Raw genomic sequence first — 18,919 nt, 5'->3', positions numbered from 1 at the left:
TGCCCGGGCTGGTCCTGAACTCCTAGGACTCCTAGGCTAAAGCAATCCCTTTGCCTCAGCCTTCCAAGTAGCTGAGACCGCAGGGGTGCATCATTGTGCCCAGTTTTGCCAAGGCCTTTTGACTTCTGCTTATATAGTTCTGGTTATGAGAGCCGACTTCAGGCAATCATGAGCTTAACTAAGCTTAATTAAATAACATGTTAATCTCTTGAAATCATTATACCATCATCCATAACAATGGGTGCATACTACCTGCTGCATTTGTCTTTTCATTTTTATAATTTCACCTCGTGATTATTTGCCCTCCCTTTCTACCACCTCCTGCCTAAGAATTTTTCTTTTGCTTTACTGAAAGAAAAAAAAAAGCATTGTTGACACAGCTGGGTGCTCACAGTAGATGTTGCAACTAAGCTCATTTTCACTAACAATTCCACTGAAGGGGCATTTTTTTGAAGGAAGAAAAGGCGTTTTCACAACCAAATTCTGTTTCCGTTTTCTCCTATGTAGTAAAGTTAGAATAACAGATATCCTCTAAGACTATGTAAATGACACCCTTCTTTTCTATTTTTCTTCCTATAGATTTCTTCACAATTGTGGGCTTTTGGGAATATATAGGACAACTATTTCATTGGTTTGACTCCATTTTTTTTCTGAGAAATGTTAATAATCTCTCTACAGAAAGAAGAGGAGAAATAACTTGACATGATTTATTACAAGAGAAAAGTAACTTTCAAATTCTTCCAATCAAAGTTATTATTCCCAGATTTTAACCCTTAGGGGAGTGAGGGACTCACTTTTCTGTCAGCCTTCACTGCTGCCATTTATATTTCTAGCCCTTCTATCCTTAGTGGTACCCCTTTTATTTATCATTTTTCCATGCCTGAGACACTTTCAATTCCTTATATTTTTTAGGCAATACATTTTTTCAACCACCTCTTCTGATTCTACATTTATCAATTTTCATTTGAACAGTTAAATATAGTTAAAAATCTTACTCAAATGCTAGTGAAATTAAACACAGAAAACACACACACTCTTGTTTTGCGTAATGTCAGTAAACAAAGTGAAATGGACATACTGTACAATGTATGTATGTGTTTAATTTTTGCATAGGACAGAAGATGCAAGTGATGAAATGTTCTCTGTTAGCTATGTCTGTTAATTAATCCGAAATGTACCACAGACTCAAATATGTATATCAATGTCTAGATTTCTTCCAAAACCATCTCACTGGTTAAAAATAGTTAAGTGACATCTGTCTCAGACCAACTATGTACTCTTTAGTGCTTAACTGTCTAGTTAGAAATTAATCTAGACTAACTTTTAAACTTATTAACATTTTCCTTTTTCCAATAATCCTCAAATTCATTGATATTGCTTGAATGCTATATGTGATCCAGCTATTCCGAAATTATACTTCTTTACTCTTGTTGAAGTTAGTGCAGTCATATTATAATTAATGGGAATCTAAATTATGTTTCTCACATTTTAAACATCTTCAAATATAAACTACGCACACATTTTATTTTAAAAAGTTCCAGTAATCTTTATGAGAGAGCACTATAAAATACCTTGTTTCAGTGATCCTTGAAGTTTTAGAGAAACTGCTTCCACTCTGGACTCCAGGAGTGGATTATGTAGGCTAAAATAAGATCTCATTCCATACTCCTACCCTAAATCAGGGGTAGTATGTGATTTAAACTGTTCAAGCAAAATATGTAACAAGAATTCTGCTGGGAATATTGGGATTAAGATGCATGCACTCTCATTATTACTACTTTTTAAAACAAATAATACAGAATAAGCAGATTTTTATGATCTGAAGATGTAGGCTAGGTCACAATGAGGACCAATACCATTTGTATTAGTCAGTTTGCATTAGGTTATGACATATAACAAACATCTCTCAAGTCTCAATTGCTTGTGACAACAAAGTTATGTTGGTTTCTCTCCTAACATATCAGCTGCAGGCCACTGCTGGTCAGAGACAACTGTGCTCTTTTTGCATGTGTCTTTTTCATTTGAGGATCCAGGTAGAAGGAGCAGTCTCTATTTGAGCCATGCAGTTCTCATGGTATACATAGAAGAGATACTAAGTAAGCCCAACTACCCAAGTACTTAATGCTTCTGCTTGACCATGGCATACTTCATATCCATTCACCTTCCATTAGCCAAAGCAAATCACACAGCTAACTCCAAGATTAATTGGGTAGGGTAATTAGGATGTTAATGAGTAAAGTCAATTTGCCTTTATGTGTGGCTGGTATAACTTTCTGGAATTTTGTACCTGCCAAGAGATAATGGTTATTTCAAAAGTAAAGTACAGTTAAATGTTATTAAAAGTTGGATTTTAGCTTTAATTACTGGGAGAAAAATGATGTCCTTTTAAATAATGTTTTTGCCTTTGGTTTTAATGAGAGAAATTTGCAGTAAGGAGTTCTGAAACATCCAGTGAAACTTCTCTAAATTTACCAAATGTTTCTCCAGATGTCATAAGTGTCAAATTAAACTTGCAAATTATTTTGCTTCATGTGGGGTTTTTAATTGAAGAATCACTCATTTTCTTCTTTCTTCAAAATTTCTGACATTTGGTAGTTGATAACATTATAAAGGAAAACTTACTGTAAATAAAGTGATATGCTTGTCTTTCTAGTATAATCATGCCCCAGCATCTTTCAAAATGTACATGTGGTGGTGAGTGACACCAATCTTAAGCAAAGTTTCCATATTGCTTTATCAACAGGTTATGTACATTAAAAAATTACTTTTTTAGTGAATTATATTTTTTTCTTTTAAAATGAAGATTGCTATGTACCTTGCCAAATTCTTAAGGCACATGTGAGTCCAGATTTAATTTCTTTCTTGTTTAAATATAATTTCCTGAAGCAAATTTGACAAATATTATGTCTGAAAATTATACCTGAAATTTTGCTGTACAAATTAAAGACAGAAGTAATGGAGAATATGTTTTGTATTGCTTTATATATTAACTGAAAAGCTAACAAGTATATAATCTGTTATATAATCTGATTGTAGAAAGTTTGAAAATAAGTAAAAGGAAAGTCATCTAACTAACCAAGAACTGGAGGCACAAACAGAAATCGGCTCTGCTTTAATTATGATGATAAGGGTATCAGGCGGCTCACATAATCAACAGGAAGGCAGAGAACCAGGACTGAGCAGGATCTAAGGAAGTCTTCACAGCCAAGATGTTGTTACAGGACGTGTTTGCTCAGGGCATCACTGCTGGTATAATTGTCCCTGGGCACATCAAATTTCTGGCCCTGATGCCACTGGATGATTAGCTGAAATGCTACTGGACTCCACATCTTTGAATATTTGATTTACATCATGGCATTAGGCTGTCAACTCCTTGGTAGCTGCTTCACAGAGCCTCTAACTGAACCTTTATCTTTATGTCACCCCCGACGTCATGTTCATTTTCCTGAGTAGCAGCTACTAATTGGCTACGCTGGGTCATATGCCTAACTCTACCTGCTAAATCATGTCCAGAGAGACACATTTGCACATTCTGTAGTGGTGGGAGCAAATTGCTTGCCAGACTGAATATTTGCATGCTAGGCAGACAAGACAATGCACTGACTATCACTGTCACTTATGATGATGTTATCACACAAAAATAGAAGCATTGGCATTTTTGTTTGTCTCCTTGTAATCTTTTCATTATAATTAATGCACCAAACAGTTTCTTAAAAAACTCAGTTTAGTAAAACAAAACAAAGGTAAGACATAAAAAACTGGGAATTACCTGCATCAGATATGATAAACAGAATGTTAATGATCTTAATATGTACAGAAATTTTAAAATCAATAAGACAAAACATTCTAATTGAAAATTGACAAAGGACATAACCAATTCTAAAAGGAAATTAAACATGTAAAAATATGTTAACATAACTGATATTCAAGGAAACACACACAAAACAAGAATCTATCACATTTTTGTTTGTAAGACTGTGAAATATTAAAAAATTGATAATATTCAATGTCGGTAAGGACATGAGGAAACTAGCACTCTAATAGTAAATTGGTACTTCCTGTAGGAAAGTTTGTAAATAAATGTCAACTACTAAAACACGAAGGTCTTTTAAAAGAATAGCCTTTTTTCTTAGGAATTTATAATAAAGAAAACATCAAATAAATGTGGGATAATTTTCATCAAAGTATATTCATTATGACATTGCTTACAATAAAAAGTTTGAAATAAGCTAAATGCCAAATAAAACAATGGGGGGTGGAGAAAGAGAGAGAGAGAGAAAGAGAGAGAATGAGAGAGAAGACATGTTTAGAAGTTTGGTCCAAGAAAATACGTACAGGTTACTTTCAGTTAATGGTATAGTGAGTGAATTTTATTTTCTTTTTTGTATTTTTCTTATTGCTTTAATTTCCTATATAAGCATATATATTATTTTTGTAACTAGAAAAATAATCTTCCCATTTTATCTAGAATTTTGGAAGAGATCATTAAAAGAAATTTCCCTGCATTCTAAGTCTGGTTCTGATAAGTTTTGAGTATTTCTTCCTCTCTAAAATTAGAGTATGGGAACATATGATGAATTATTTCCATAATCCCTTCAATCTCCAAGATATTTTCTATAAAGAATGCTTCAAATCCTAGTATGTATTCCTCAGAAAGGTGTTATAGAATGTGGTAGAATTGAAAGAGATGGTGCTCACTTGGAACATGACTCCCGATTATTTAAAGAGGATGTTGTACAGTGATGTGAAATCAGATATATCGTTAAGGGTGGGGAATACTCGGTGCCTCTTAGAAAAGCAACTGTTTTGCGAAATTTTGAAGGTGCTATTAAATGGCTACAGAGATTTGAAAGCCAACATTAATGACATTTTTTATTCTCAGAGAAACTTCTGAGGAAGGAGTGAGGGTGGAACCCAAGATTATGAAAGAATTTTTAAAAGACATTAAGTGATAAGAAGAGGAAATACAAACAGCTAATAAACATATGAAAAACATTCTCTGATTTAGCCACTTCTTACATGGTTTCTACCACCTGAATTCAGACCTACCTCTGTTTTAGTAAATGAAGTTTCATTGGAACACACACACACACACACACACAAAAAAAAAAAAAAAAAAAACCCAATAAAAAAATTCTCCATCTTATTAATAATTAGGAAAATGTAATTTTAAATTACAGTGAGCTAACCTAACACCTGCATCTGATTGGCAGAAATTAAATAGTCAGAAATGCCAAGCGTTGGTAAGAATATGAAGCAATGGGAATGTGCATACTCGGTGGATTGGAAGCTGATGCAACCGCCCTGAAAAACAGGTTTGGCATTATCTAGAAAAATTAAAGATGTATATATTCTATCACCTAGCGATCCCCCTTTGAATTGTACACTCTGTGTGTACAATGCATGGTCAAAGTAGCCTTTTGTAAAATAATAGCCTCGAACTGGAAACAACCCAAATGTCCATCAGTAGTAGAATTTTAACATTTTGGTATATTCATAAAATAGAATACTACATGATACATCCCCTAATATGGATGAGCATTTACAAACTACTGAGTAAAAGAAGAAAGTCAAAAGAAGATGTACAGTTGATTTAAATTTTGTGCTACTGAGAAAGAAAAAATTAAACTTTATTGTTTAGGGATTCATACAAAGGAAAACTTAAGAATGAATTATTCATGCAAATCAGAATAATGGTTATCTATAGTGAGAAGGGACAGATATTTAATAGGGAGGAATGAATAGGAGTCTTTAAAAACACTGACAATATTCTATTTCTAAACCCTGGGTGGGTTAAATTGTTCTTGTAATTTACTTATATGTTTTATATACATTTCTGATTTTCATAATATATTTTAAAATAAAAAATTAAAACCATTTAAAATAAACCTGTGGAGGAAAATACAATAATTACTTCCACATGGTTCTCTCACATTTTCTTTATCTGGTATTGGTGGTTTCTAGTGGCTATACAAGGACTGTAGGTTGGGATGAGAGAAAGTGCTTTAACCTGGAGGAAAATGGTACATCTAAGATGCTCTGAGAAGCAGCTTCAACTCAGTGGCGAAATGTGTAGCTAAAATCTTCATTCTTTAACATGAGCCAACACATGTGAGAAGCATACAGCAAGATTGAAGCTATAATACTGAGGCAAGGTAAAATCAAGAAAATAAATTGAGATGGATGTGAATTCTGTTGTTAAGTGGAGCATTCTATAAATGCAATGTATTGATAGTCTATAAATCCAATATGTTGATGACATTGTTTAATTCTATAACTTTATTCAATTTCTGTCTATGTTACTGAGAGAGAAGTGTTGAAGTTCCCAACTATAATTGTGGATTTGTCTATTTCTTCTATTAATTCTGTCAGTTTTTGATTTATCTGCTTTGCAGCTCTGTTGTTAGGTACATACATCTTTAGTATGGATATATCTTCTTGGTGAACTAAACTTTTATCATTATATAGTGGCCCTCTTTATCCTTGGTAATTTCTTTGTTCTAAAGACTACTTTGTCAAATATATAAGCCAAATATAGTCTTGAAATATTTTTTCCAACTACCTTTGGTTAGTAATTAATAGTATATCTTTTTCCATTCTTTTACTTTTAACCCACCAATGTTAATCTATTTGAAGAAATTTTTTATAGGCAACATATAGCTCGGTTATGTTTGTTTATGCATTCTGACAATGTTTTTTGACTGTATGTTTATATCACCTTAATGTATGTGACTTTTGCTGTTTGGATTTAGGCCCATCACATTATTATTTATTTTATATTTGTTCCTTCTATTTTTCATTCCTTTATTTTACGTTTCTTTCTTTTGAGCTATTTGAGCATTTTTTAACATTCAGTTTGATTTATCTTTTGTGATTTTTGACATATCTCTTTGAATTTTTTCTTTTTTGTTTTAGTGGTTGCTCTAGGGATAAAAAGTCTTTATTTACTTAACTTTTCACAGTCTACTTAGAATCAGTATTGTACTATTCTAATTGGAATATAGAGACCTGCCTACTTTACAGCCTCCTATTTATGCTATAGTTTGCTTATATATTATATCTATATAAATTGTGAATGTCTTTATTTCACTTTCATTCCTGGAGGGTATTTTTACTGGACATAGATCTGGATTGACAATTCTTTTTTTTCAACACTTTAAGATTGTTATGCCACTTTCTTCTAGTCTGAATGATTTATGATGAGAAATCTTTCATTATTTGAGTCATTGTTCTAAAGGTAATATGTCATTTTCTTTGGATGCTTTCAAGATTTTTCTCTTGTTTTTAGTGTACAATGGTTTGATTATGATATAGATGGACATGGGTTTCTTTGAGTTTATTCTGTTTCAGTCTCATTCAGATGTATAGAGAACTTTTGCTGAACTTAAGATGTTTTTGACTATTAGTTTGTCAAGTATTTTTCAGTTCTGCACTTTTTTCTCCTCTCCTTCTGTTATTCTGATGACACAAATATTAAACACTATTTTTTATTATCTCATAGTCCCCGAGGCTCATTTTTAATAACTTTTTTCTCTGTTTTTCAGATTGGATAATTTCTGTTGCGTGTCTTCAAGGTTACTGATTCTCCTGTATCTTCTCCAGTCTGCTATTGAGTCCGTCAGTGAATTTTTCAGTTATTATACTTTTTGTAACTGAAAAATTATGTTTTGTTTTTCAGTTATTGCACTTTTCAATTCTAAAGTTTCCATCTGGTTCTTTATATCTTCTATTTCTCTTGCGGAGAATTTTTTTCTCCATTAATTCAATTATCAAAGTCTTCAGATAAGATCCATGTCGGTGAGTCTGGGAGTGAGCCCTGAATTTCATAAACAACTTTTTGGCCGTTTCCTTAAGTTCTTTGTTTTTGTGAAAACTCTGGTACTTTCCAATTCCCTGGGGCTCCCCTTTTCAGTCCTCAGGCCAGAATCATGTTATCCTAATTACTTCACTGCACATTCCTGCTTTTGAGCCTGCATGCAGGACTAGGGACAGGGATGTGAGGAAGGAGACAGGGAAAAGGTAGTGGGGGTTGGCCCCATCTGCTTAGATCCACAGCTCCACTAAACAGAGAATTTTGACTCTCTTGGGTTCCTGTGCTTTCCACTGTCACCTCAGCCATGGGTTTCTTGGGGGCCGAAGCATAAGAATAGAAAAAAGAAAAAAAACATTGAGGGATTTCTGTCTTGTCTATGAACATAAAGAGTTCCCTTTCCTGTTTCTTGAGTCAGAAGAAATGTTTTTCTTGGAGTTCTGACTGCATCACAGTCAGAACTTCTGGGTATCTGGCTGCATTAAGTTCCAACCAGGGGATACCAGAGGGGGAAAAAAGGTAACTTCACTGATTCAACAGCATTTCTAATTCTGGTGTTTTCTTCTGATCTGCATGCTGCCATTTACATTTCAGAGTTCTCAAATATCTGTTCTATGTTTTCTGTCCAGGTTTTGTAGTTATATTCAGTGATAGCGACTGGAAGAAGTATACATATTCCACCTCACTTGGAGTCTGAACCCTAAAACAATAAACTAATTACTCTGTAATCCAAACTTAATTCTTTTTTTTAAAATTGTAGAACTTCTGTGAGTTACTGATACTAGAGAGAAGAAATTGAAGGTCTGATGTAATTCAAAAACCAATTCATACCTCCAATTTCACCCAAATGACAGCCACTCTGGAATGTTTACTTTGATCAAGTAAGCACAGGATCATTTTGGGGGAAAGGGAAAAATATGTCTTAGTAATAAGCCCCTTTTTGACTTGAACAAAATTATGAAATTGTGGTGAGGAGGAGCATAGCCATGTCTGAACACTGAAGTCTCAAAGTTGCCAAGTATAGAACTTGTTTTTGCAGTAGGTTCTGTGTATTAGGATTCTCCAGAGGAAAAAAAGTCAGTGGGGTGGGGGGTAGGGGTAAGAGAGAGACACAGAGAGAGAGAAAGAGAGAGAGAGAATTGGCCTACATGAATGATGAATGTGAAGGCTGACAAGGCCAAAATCTAGCTGACAGACGGGAGACCCAAGGAAGAGGTGATGTTGCAGCTCAAGTCTAAAGGCAGACTGATGGCAGAATTTGTTCTTTTTCAGGAGATGTCAGTCTCTCTGCTCTTAAGGTCTTCAACTCATTGGATGAGGCTCATCCACATTATGGAGGATAATATGCTTTACTCAATGTCTACTGATTTAAGTGTTAATCTCATCCCAAAAAATACCTTCAAGCAATATTTAGATCGGTGTTTGACTAAATATCTGGGCACTGTTTCTAGCCAAATTGATACAAAAAAATTCACCATCACACCTGGAAAGTGATGAAAGGTAATACTTTAAATTATTGAATAATTGTCTGTTTCTGAATCCCTTCATTGCAGAGCTAGTATCTTGGCCACCAAAGACTATTTTTTAAGGAAAACACAATTTCTCAGGTATCCCCAATGTCATCATAAATTAATTTTACCATTATCATATTTAAGTATATTTAAAATGATGACTATGTATAAATTAGTTTTTAGCTCTTTGAAAATAATGTATCTAACACCAATAAAATTAAAATTACAGCATTGACTTAATTGATAATGTTGCTTTGTTGAAACTAAGCATAGAATAAATAAAAATCCAAGATTGTTACTGTAATCAATATATTTCTGCACTCCTACTTCAATGATGGTATTGTGGAGACCGATTCTTAGTATTAGAGTGAATTTTACTGACACTTAGCAGTTTGGGAATTAAGACTGGGATTTCTAGGTCCTTCTTAATGTTCTAAGTCAGCATATCTGGACTGTAGCCTACTTATATGCATTTAAAATTATATCCCCAGATAATTCAATGTTGCTGGTCTAAAAGTCTGCAGTATAAATGCTACAGGAATGGTTATAAAACATGTATAACACTTAGAAAAATTATCAGAATCACCTGAAAATATTTTTAAATGTATAGACTCATTGCTGCTTGCTACTTTATTACATTAGAATCTCTAGTGGTGAGCTCCAGAAATCTGTTATTGTTGCTGTTGCTATTGTTTTAAAGCTCCTCAAAGGATACTGTGGTCTTTTTTAGATTTTATAATAACTGCTTTATATTTTCTTTCTTAAAAATCAGTAGTATCCTATAGGAACTCGTCAAGAGCTGGACAGTGAAAAACTATTACTTGAGATCACTGGGGAATGACTCAGTAATACATATTTTGTATATTTAATTAAATGGAGGAATTCAAATATTACAGATTTAATAGCAAAACTTGATGCTTTATTATGTAAAAGTAAAAAAAAACTTATCATGTTTTCTTGTTTAAACATAAAATATCCCATATTCAGATATTATATTAATAATAAAGCCAAATCATAGCCGGGGAAATATTTTGTTTTCCATTTTGTAAAAATACATGTCTTCACTTCATCCATTTTATATATCAAATGATGGAGCTACAACTGGAAGAGAAGGAAAGTTCCTTATATTGTGTTTCTTCATGTATTTATGCCTTTAATATTGAAATATTGTCAGTCCACACTTGGGATGTATGTAGTCATGTAGAATGAGACTGGGCTGGTGCCATTGATCTCAGTTCAAAGAATTAATCGGCTCCATGTTTCCTTTTTTTTTTTTTTTTTTGAGACAGTCTTGCTTTGCTGCCTGGGCTAGAGTAAGTGCCGTGCATGGTAGCGTCAGCCTAGCTCATAGTAACCTCAAACTCCTGGGCTCTGCTGATCCTCCTGCCTCAGTCTCCTGAGTAGCTGGGACCACAGGTGCGATCCACCAAGACTGGCTAATATTTTGTTTCTATTTTTAGTTGACTGGCTGATTTTTTTTTTCTATTTTTAGTAGAGACAGAGGTCTCGCTCTTGCTCAGGTTGGTCTTGAACTCCTGACCTCAAGCCATCCTCTGGGCTCGGCCTCCCAGAGTGGTAGGATTATAGATGTGAGCTACCATGCCCAGCCTTCTTAAGTTTTTATGCCTAGCTAGTCTCATGGGACTTCAAATTTCTGCTTAACTTTTCAATTTTTGGTGGCAAACATCTCATCAATACTGGTTATGCATTATTTGATAGACTCTTTCCTGTGATAGGGAGTCGCTTGCTTGAGTAGATAGTATCCTTGGTAAGAGCTGGTACCTTTAAGTTCCTTGAGTTACTACTGAAAGAAAATTTGATCAAGACCCAAGTCTTCAGGCATCTATGAAGCTAGAATAGTCATGAAATACCTGTTAATTCTTTCCTTTCAATATTCTTCTTTTTTTCTATTTTTCTTTCAATGGCACTATATTGCCTTAATATTTGTAATAGTGATGCTAATAAATAATAATTGGTAAATTGGAAAACCTAAAAAGAGAGAGCAAAAATATGGACTGCTTCCTACTGTATTTAAAACAGCATAATATTCTCAAGTCAAAAAAAATAGAAAATCATGCTATTGATCCAAGTATTTATGGGGATTTGAGAGAATATAGATTATATCTCAGATAGTGGAGAATAATATATTGATTAAATAATAGTGGGATAACTATCTAGCCACTTGAGAACCAAGAACATGGCTCTTTAAATTCTTTACACCAATATAAATTTCAAGTAGATTAAACATTTACTTATATATAATGAAGTCACAGAATATTGGAAGAAAATATTTTCTCTTAGTACTCATGTAATGGGGAAAACTTATGGCATAATGTGAAACTCAGAAGTGATTTTAAAAAGATTAAATATTTAACTATATGACAATTAAAAATCATATATGGCAACAACACCACAAACATGAAGGAAGACATATTCAGCCTTGGGGAAATGTATCCTAGACCTAAGACCACTGTAATGCAAAGAACTACTAAAAATATCAAGTTTAAAAAAGACGACCCCATAGAAAAACATGGAAAAGATAGGAGAGGACATTTACAGAAGAAATTTAAATGATTGTCAAGCATTAAAGCACCAATTCACTAACAAAACCACAAAAATAAAGATAATAAGCTGTTATCTATCATAGTGACTCAAATTAAAAGATTGATAATGTTCATTTTTAACAAAGATGTAGGCAAATGGACATAGTTAACATTGGTTGATGTGCAAATCAGTATCATTTTTTGGAGGGCAATTTGGCAATATCTATTAAATCTGAAAATATGCATAACCTTTCATCCAACAATTCTACTTTAAGGAAAAGTCCTACAGAAATGCTCCATTAGTGCCCAAGAAATTTGTACATTACAGTGAATATATACTATAGTATATTTTATAATAGCAAAAATTGTAAGTAAAATGGGTTCATCAGAAAGAGTGGTTAAATAAGTTGTGGTACAATTATTAGATAGCATACAATGCAATTGTTAAAAAGAATAAGGTGGCTTGAAATGTTTGGACATGTAAGAAAATAGGCCAATGATAATTTAAATTTAAACATTTACAGAACAATATTTATAGTGTAAGCCCATTTTTGAAAAAAATTATAAATATGTACAATTAGAGATAAGTAGATACATCTATCTATATAAATAAATATATAACAAAATATTAAAAGTTGTTACTTCTGGAAAGTAGGATTGTAATAGGAATACTTGTGTTTCTAATTTATTCATTTATGTACTGTTTCAATTTTTATAGCAAGCATGTGTTATTTTCAAAAGAAAATACTTACAAAAGGGACAAATATGAAAAAAAAAAAGATTAATGGCTTGCTGCCATCTGGGAGTGCCACAAGGCTCTGTCTTCTGCCTTCATGCTGTTGAAAAATGTTATCAATTATTTGGGTGAAGTCATATATGACAAGCTGATCATACTTTCAGATGGAAAAAAATTGGGAGAGATAGTTAATAACATAGTTGATTGAGTCAAGTTTCAACCTCACCAGAACTAGAATATTGTGCTGAAACTAACAATAAAAAATTCACATGGGGAAATATAACTTCCTCTGTTTAGGCATAAATAATTGGTTAATTTAGTTCAAGATATAAGGATAGCTGTCTTGTACTTCTTAAAAAAAATTTAGTTTTCATGAACTCACTATGAACTGAAGATTGATGCCATTGCAATTTTAGGTTATCTAGGTCTTAGAAATTTTTGTGGTGCTCTGTGCTGGTCCATCTGGTTGATCTTGTTCTATTAAGAGTGCCACATCTTTATAGAAACATTGCAAAATTAAAGCACATACAAAGAACACAGATCAAGGTGATGATTGATATGTAAACTCTGCCACAAATTGAAGCTATTTAATTTAGAGAAGAAAGAATTAAGCTGAGAAGGGATGGTTGTATTTAAATATTTCAAAGGCTGCCCTCTGACAATATTTTTCTTCATTGAGGAAAGAACGGAAATGGTGCCAATTAGGGAAACAACAATGTGAGCTCACCTTATTAAATGAAAAACTTCCAGTTTCTGGACATCTGAGCACAAACAAGATGTTGTACACAGACACTGTACAATGTATTCTTTACTTGGGTAAGGGGTGTTGAATTAGATATTTTCTAATTTTTTTTAAAAAAATTTGATCTAGGATTCTAAGAGAATGATTCTAGATTATTCTATAGAAGTAGAATAGGTAAACTTGTGAGATTTTAAAACACATACATTTTGCAGAAATATATGTATATTAGAAATAAAGAATGAAAGACAGTTGGAATACAGTTCAAAATTGTTTTAATTTATATATGTATATATATAAAATAGAATAATATCATTTGAAAAAAGTTCTGTGCATATGGGGAATCTCTTATGCATTGCTGTATATAGGATAGTTCCTGTGACATAGTAGGTACTCAATACATTGTTTTGAGAGAAGAAAGGGCCTCAATATCAAAATCAGAAATAGAGTGACAGAGGGAAAAGATAAATTTGACAACAAGTGGAAGGGAGTATGTTGGAAAGGCCAAGATTAGAAATCTAGGTACATCCACAGTATTAAATAAAGAATTTATACCAGGAATATGGAAAATTTGGACATTGGTATTTATTAAAAATAAATCTAAATTGATAAATTCAGTCTGTGATGGAAAATGTAGGAAGATTGTGAGTATTAGCCAATAGTCTGATTTAAGTTTAAATCAAGGGTGTCTGTACAGTGATGAAGAGAATAGACTGTAACATTGATGACCTATCAAATATCTCTCTCTTCTCTGATATTCACCTCAGAGCAGATATTACATGTATAATCCAAGGAACACTCCAGTTAATGGTTAGGAAATCCAATCCCTGCATATCTTGAAGTGCCATGTAAGGACTAGGGAACCTGGCAACCAGTGGATCCACTATTAAAATTAAGATAGGCTAATAATCAAGATGATTTAATGTAGAGATTCTTATATTGGAACTTGCTCTAGAAAGATGGGGGTGGGACAGCTGAACGTTCAGGAGAGAGTTGGTAATTGTAGTTTAGAGTAATAAAGCTATAAGTGCAAGGGATTAAGCAGACTTTTATATCCTCCTTTTAAGAATGTGGGTGATACTCAGACTATCATTGGTTGGTTGGGCAATAGTGGTTCCTGGGGTTCTATTTTGTTTTGGTTTTGAATGTGTAAAATCTTAGAGTGCCAGTTTTATGTAGGCTTCTTGGTAGTTTTTAGAAATTGTAGCTCAAATCTAAAAGAGTTTTCCTTTAGCTTTATCTAGTCAAGTTTTTACAGAATATGAGCAATAAATTTATTATTCCAATGATAATTGAGATCATTCTAATTAAATCCTGAAAAAAGTAGAACAATTTACTTGTCAAGAGAAAATAAGACAGTGTTTATGTGCTCCCTCCAATCCTAATGAAATAATGCTTTAATAATAACAGAAAATAGATTATTGAGCATTTTTCTTGAAGGAACTAAGTTATACAGTGTTGACAGTCCAACTATATTAAAAATGTATTTGAGGTACTACTCAGCTATAAGAAACAATGGTGATATAGCACCTCTTGTATTTTCCTGAAAAAGGTTGGAACCCATTCTACTAAGTGAAGTACCCCAAAAATGGAAAAATAAGCACCACATGTACTCTCCATCAAGTTGGTTTCACTGATCATCGCCTAAGAGCTCATTGAGGAATAACATTGATCGGGTGTTGGGCAGATGTGGGTGGGGGAGGGGATGGGTGCATACATACATAATGAGTGTGATGCGCACTGTCTAGGGATGAACACGTTTGAAACTCTGACTCAGGGGGGTGGGGGGACAAGGGCAATATACGTAACCTAAACTTTTGTACCCCCACAATATGCTGAAATAAGAATAAAAGAAATGTATTTGAATACTCATAGCAGTCAGTGACGTATGGTATATTCATGTTTGAAGAATGTATCTAAAGTATAGTCTTTCCAATTGAGATAACAATTAAACATTACAGTTGAAAATAAAAACACATTTAAAAGCAGCAAAATGTACGTTTGTTGGCCATTAGTCTATCTTCTTGAAAAGTTTCTGTCCCTGTCCTTTGCCCACTTTTTGATAGGGTTGTTTGATTTTTTTCTTGCTGATTTTCCTGAGTTCTATACAGATTCTTATTATCAGCCCTTTATCAGATGTGTAGTGTATGAATATGTTCTCTAGTTCTGTAGGTTGTCCATTTGCTCAAGTGATAGTTTCCTTGGCTGTGCAGAAGCTTTTTAATTTGATCAGGTCTCATTTATTTATTTTTCTGTTGCTGTGATTGCCTTTGGGGCCTTCTTCATAAATTGTTTGTCTAGGCCAATGTCCATAAGAATTTTTCCCTCATTTTCTTCTAGAAACCTTACAGTTGTAAGCCTTAGGTTTAAGTCTGTTATTCACCGTGAGTTGATTTTTGTGAGAGGTGAAAGGTGTGGATCCTGTTTCACTCTTCTACATGTGGCTATCCAATTTTCCCAGCACCATTTACCGAATAAGGATTCTTTCCCCCAGTGTATGTTTCTGTCTGCTTTATCAAAGATTAATGGCTATATGAGGATGGTTTTACATCTGGGTTTTCAGTTCTGTTCCATTGGTCTATGTCTCGTTCTTGTGCTACTACCATGCTGTTTTAGTTACTATAAACTTGTAATGTAGCTTGAAGTCTGGTTTATGCCTCCCAATTTGTTCTTTTTGCTTAAGATTGCTTATGCTGTATGGGGTCTTCTCTGGTTCCATACAAAGCGTAGAATTATTTTTTCTAGATCTGCAAAAAATGATGTTGGTATTTTCATAGGGATTGCATTGAATCTGTAGATCACTTTGGGTAGTATAGACATTTTAACAATGTTCATTCTGCCCACTAATGAGCATGATATGGTTTTCCACCTGTTTACATCCTCAGCCATTTCCTTCCTCAGTGTTTCATAGTTCTCCCTATTGAGGTCTTTCACATCCTTGGTTAAATATATTCCTAGGTATTTTATTTTCTTTGTTGCTGTTATGAAGGGTATTGACCCTTTGATTTGGTTCTCAGCTTGACTCTTGTTGGCATATAGGAATGCTACTGATTTCTGTACATTGATTTTGTAACCTGAGACTTTGCTGAATTTGCTTATCAATTCCAGTAGTCTCATGGCAGAATCTTTGGGGTTTTTCTAGAGATAAGATCATATCATCAGCAAAGAGTGATAGTTTGACCTTTTCTTCCCCCAGTGAATGAATACTCAACATCTCTAGTCATTAGGGAAATACAAATCAAAACCACAATGAGATACCATTTAACTCCAGTGAGAATAGCCTTTATTAAAAAGTCCCAAAACAATAAATGTTGGCATGGATGCAGAGAGATAGAAACATTCATACACTGTTGGTGGGACTGCAAACTAGTATAACCTCTGTGGAAAGTAATATGGAGATATCTCAAAGAGCTACAAGTAGAACTACCATTTAATCCAGCAATCCCACTACTGGGCATCTACCCAAAGGAAAGAAAGACATTCAATTAAAAAGACAACTGCATTAGAATGTTTATAGTAGCACAATTCACAATTGTGAAGATGTGGAAGCAACCCAAGTTCCCATCAATACATGAGTGAATTAATAAAATGTGGTATATGTATACCATGGAGTTCTAGTCAGCCACAACAAACAATGATGTTCTAGCACCTCTTGTATTATCCTGGATAGAGCTGGAGCCCATCCTACTAAGTGAAGTATCCCAAGAATGGAAAAACAAACACCACGTGTACTCACCATCAAATTGGTATTAACTGATCAATACTTATGTGCACATATAGGAATAACATTCATGAGGTGTTGGGTAGGTATGGGGGGAGGGGAGGATGGGTATATTCACACCTAATGGATGCAATGTGCACTGTCTGGGGGATGGATGCACTTGAATCTCTGACTTGGGTGGGGCAAAGACAATATGCATAACCTAAACATTTGTACTCCCATAATACACTGAAATAAAAGAAAACCTCCAAATATGCTTCCTAATTAACATCACCTATACGAAATTACTGAGAATTCCTGGTACTCAAAGTATCCCCATGGACCAACAGAATCAGAATCACCTAGGAGCTCATTAAAAATGCAGAATCACAGGCCCCACCCTGGACCTACTGAATTAGAGTCCAAATTTTAATGTTATCCCCAAGTACATGCATATTTAAGTTTTTAAAAAAGCACTGCTGTAAATAATTTATGTTATTGTGAGAGTCCACTCAATTTATGTTATCTTAGAGAAGCTGTTTCAAGCTCTTCATTCATAGTTGGTCATTGTCTTCTTAGAGTTCCTAGATCGAAGACACACAATGCAAATTGATTGAGATTTGTATTTCTTGTTCTAATATCATGCCTCACATGTAGTAGAGCCCACTAAATGACTTTTGAATGAATGAATAAATAAATGAGCATTTCCTTAGAGAATCTAAACTTTGTTACATCTCTAACACCTTCAAAAAGCTGTAGACTTTTCACTGTACAAAGTGTCACAGCACAGAAATAAAGAAGATCACAAGTGACTACTATAAACAATTATATGACAACAAATTGGATAATCTAGAAGAAATGAATAAATTCCTAGACACATACAACCTACCAAGACCAAATCATAAAGAAACAGAAAATGCAAACACACCAATAAGCAGTAAGGATATTGAATAAGTAGTAAAATGTATCCCATCAAAGAAAAGCCCAGGGATGAATGGATGGTTTAACATATGCAAATTTATAAATGTGATACACCACATTAACAGAATGAAGGACAAAAAACATACAATCACATACATAAAAAGCATCTGAAAAAATTCAACATCCTTTCATGATAATTACTCTCTACAAACTTGGAATAGAAGGAATGTACCTCAACACAATATTACAATGGGAAAAGGACAGGCTCTTCAATAAATAGTGTTGGGAAAATATATATCCACATGCAGAAGACAAAAAGTAGACCCTTATCACATACTGTACACAAGAATCAAGTCAAAATGAATTAAAACCTTTAAAATGAGACCTGAACTATAAAACTACTACAAGTAGCTATAAGGAAAAACTCCATGACACTGGTTTGGCAATAATCTTTTGGATATGATCCTAAAAGTCCTGGCAACAAGAGCAAAAATAGACATATATGATTGCATCAATATAAAAGCTTCTGGACAGCAAAGGAAATGATCAACTGAGTGAAAAGACAACCTATGGAATAGGAGAAAATATTTGCAAACCATATACTTTGTAAGGGGCTAATATCTACAATATATAATAAATTCAAATAGCAAGAAAACAAATAACCCAATTGAAAAATGGGCAAAAAACCTGAATAGATACTTCTTAAAAGAAGATATACAAATGGTCAGCAGGTTTATTAAAAAATGCTCAACATCACTAATCATCAGAGAAATGCAAATTGGGACTGCAATGAGATATTACCGCACACTTATTAGAATGGCTATTATCAAAAAGATGGAAGATAACAAGTGTTAGTGAGGATGTAAAGAAAAGAGAATCCTTGCACGATGTTGGTGGGAATGTAAATTAGCCATTGTAGAAAACAGTATGGAAGTTCTTCAAAAAATTAAAAATAGAAC

Source organism: Lemur catta, chromosome 1 (genome assembly GCF_020740605.2).
Source record: "Lemur catta isolate mLemCat1 chromosome 1, mLemCat1.pri, whole genome shotgun sequence".
Lineage (NCBI taxonomy): Eukaryota > Metazoa > Chordata > Mammalia > Primates > Lemuridae > Lemur > Lemur catta.
This window is presented reverse-complemented; position numbering follows the sequence as displayed.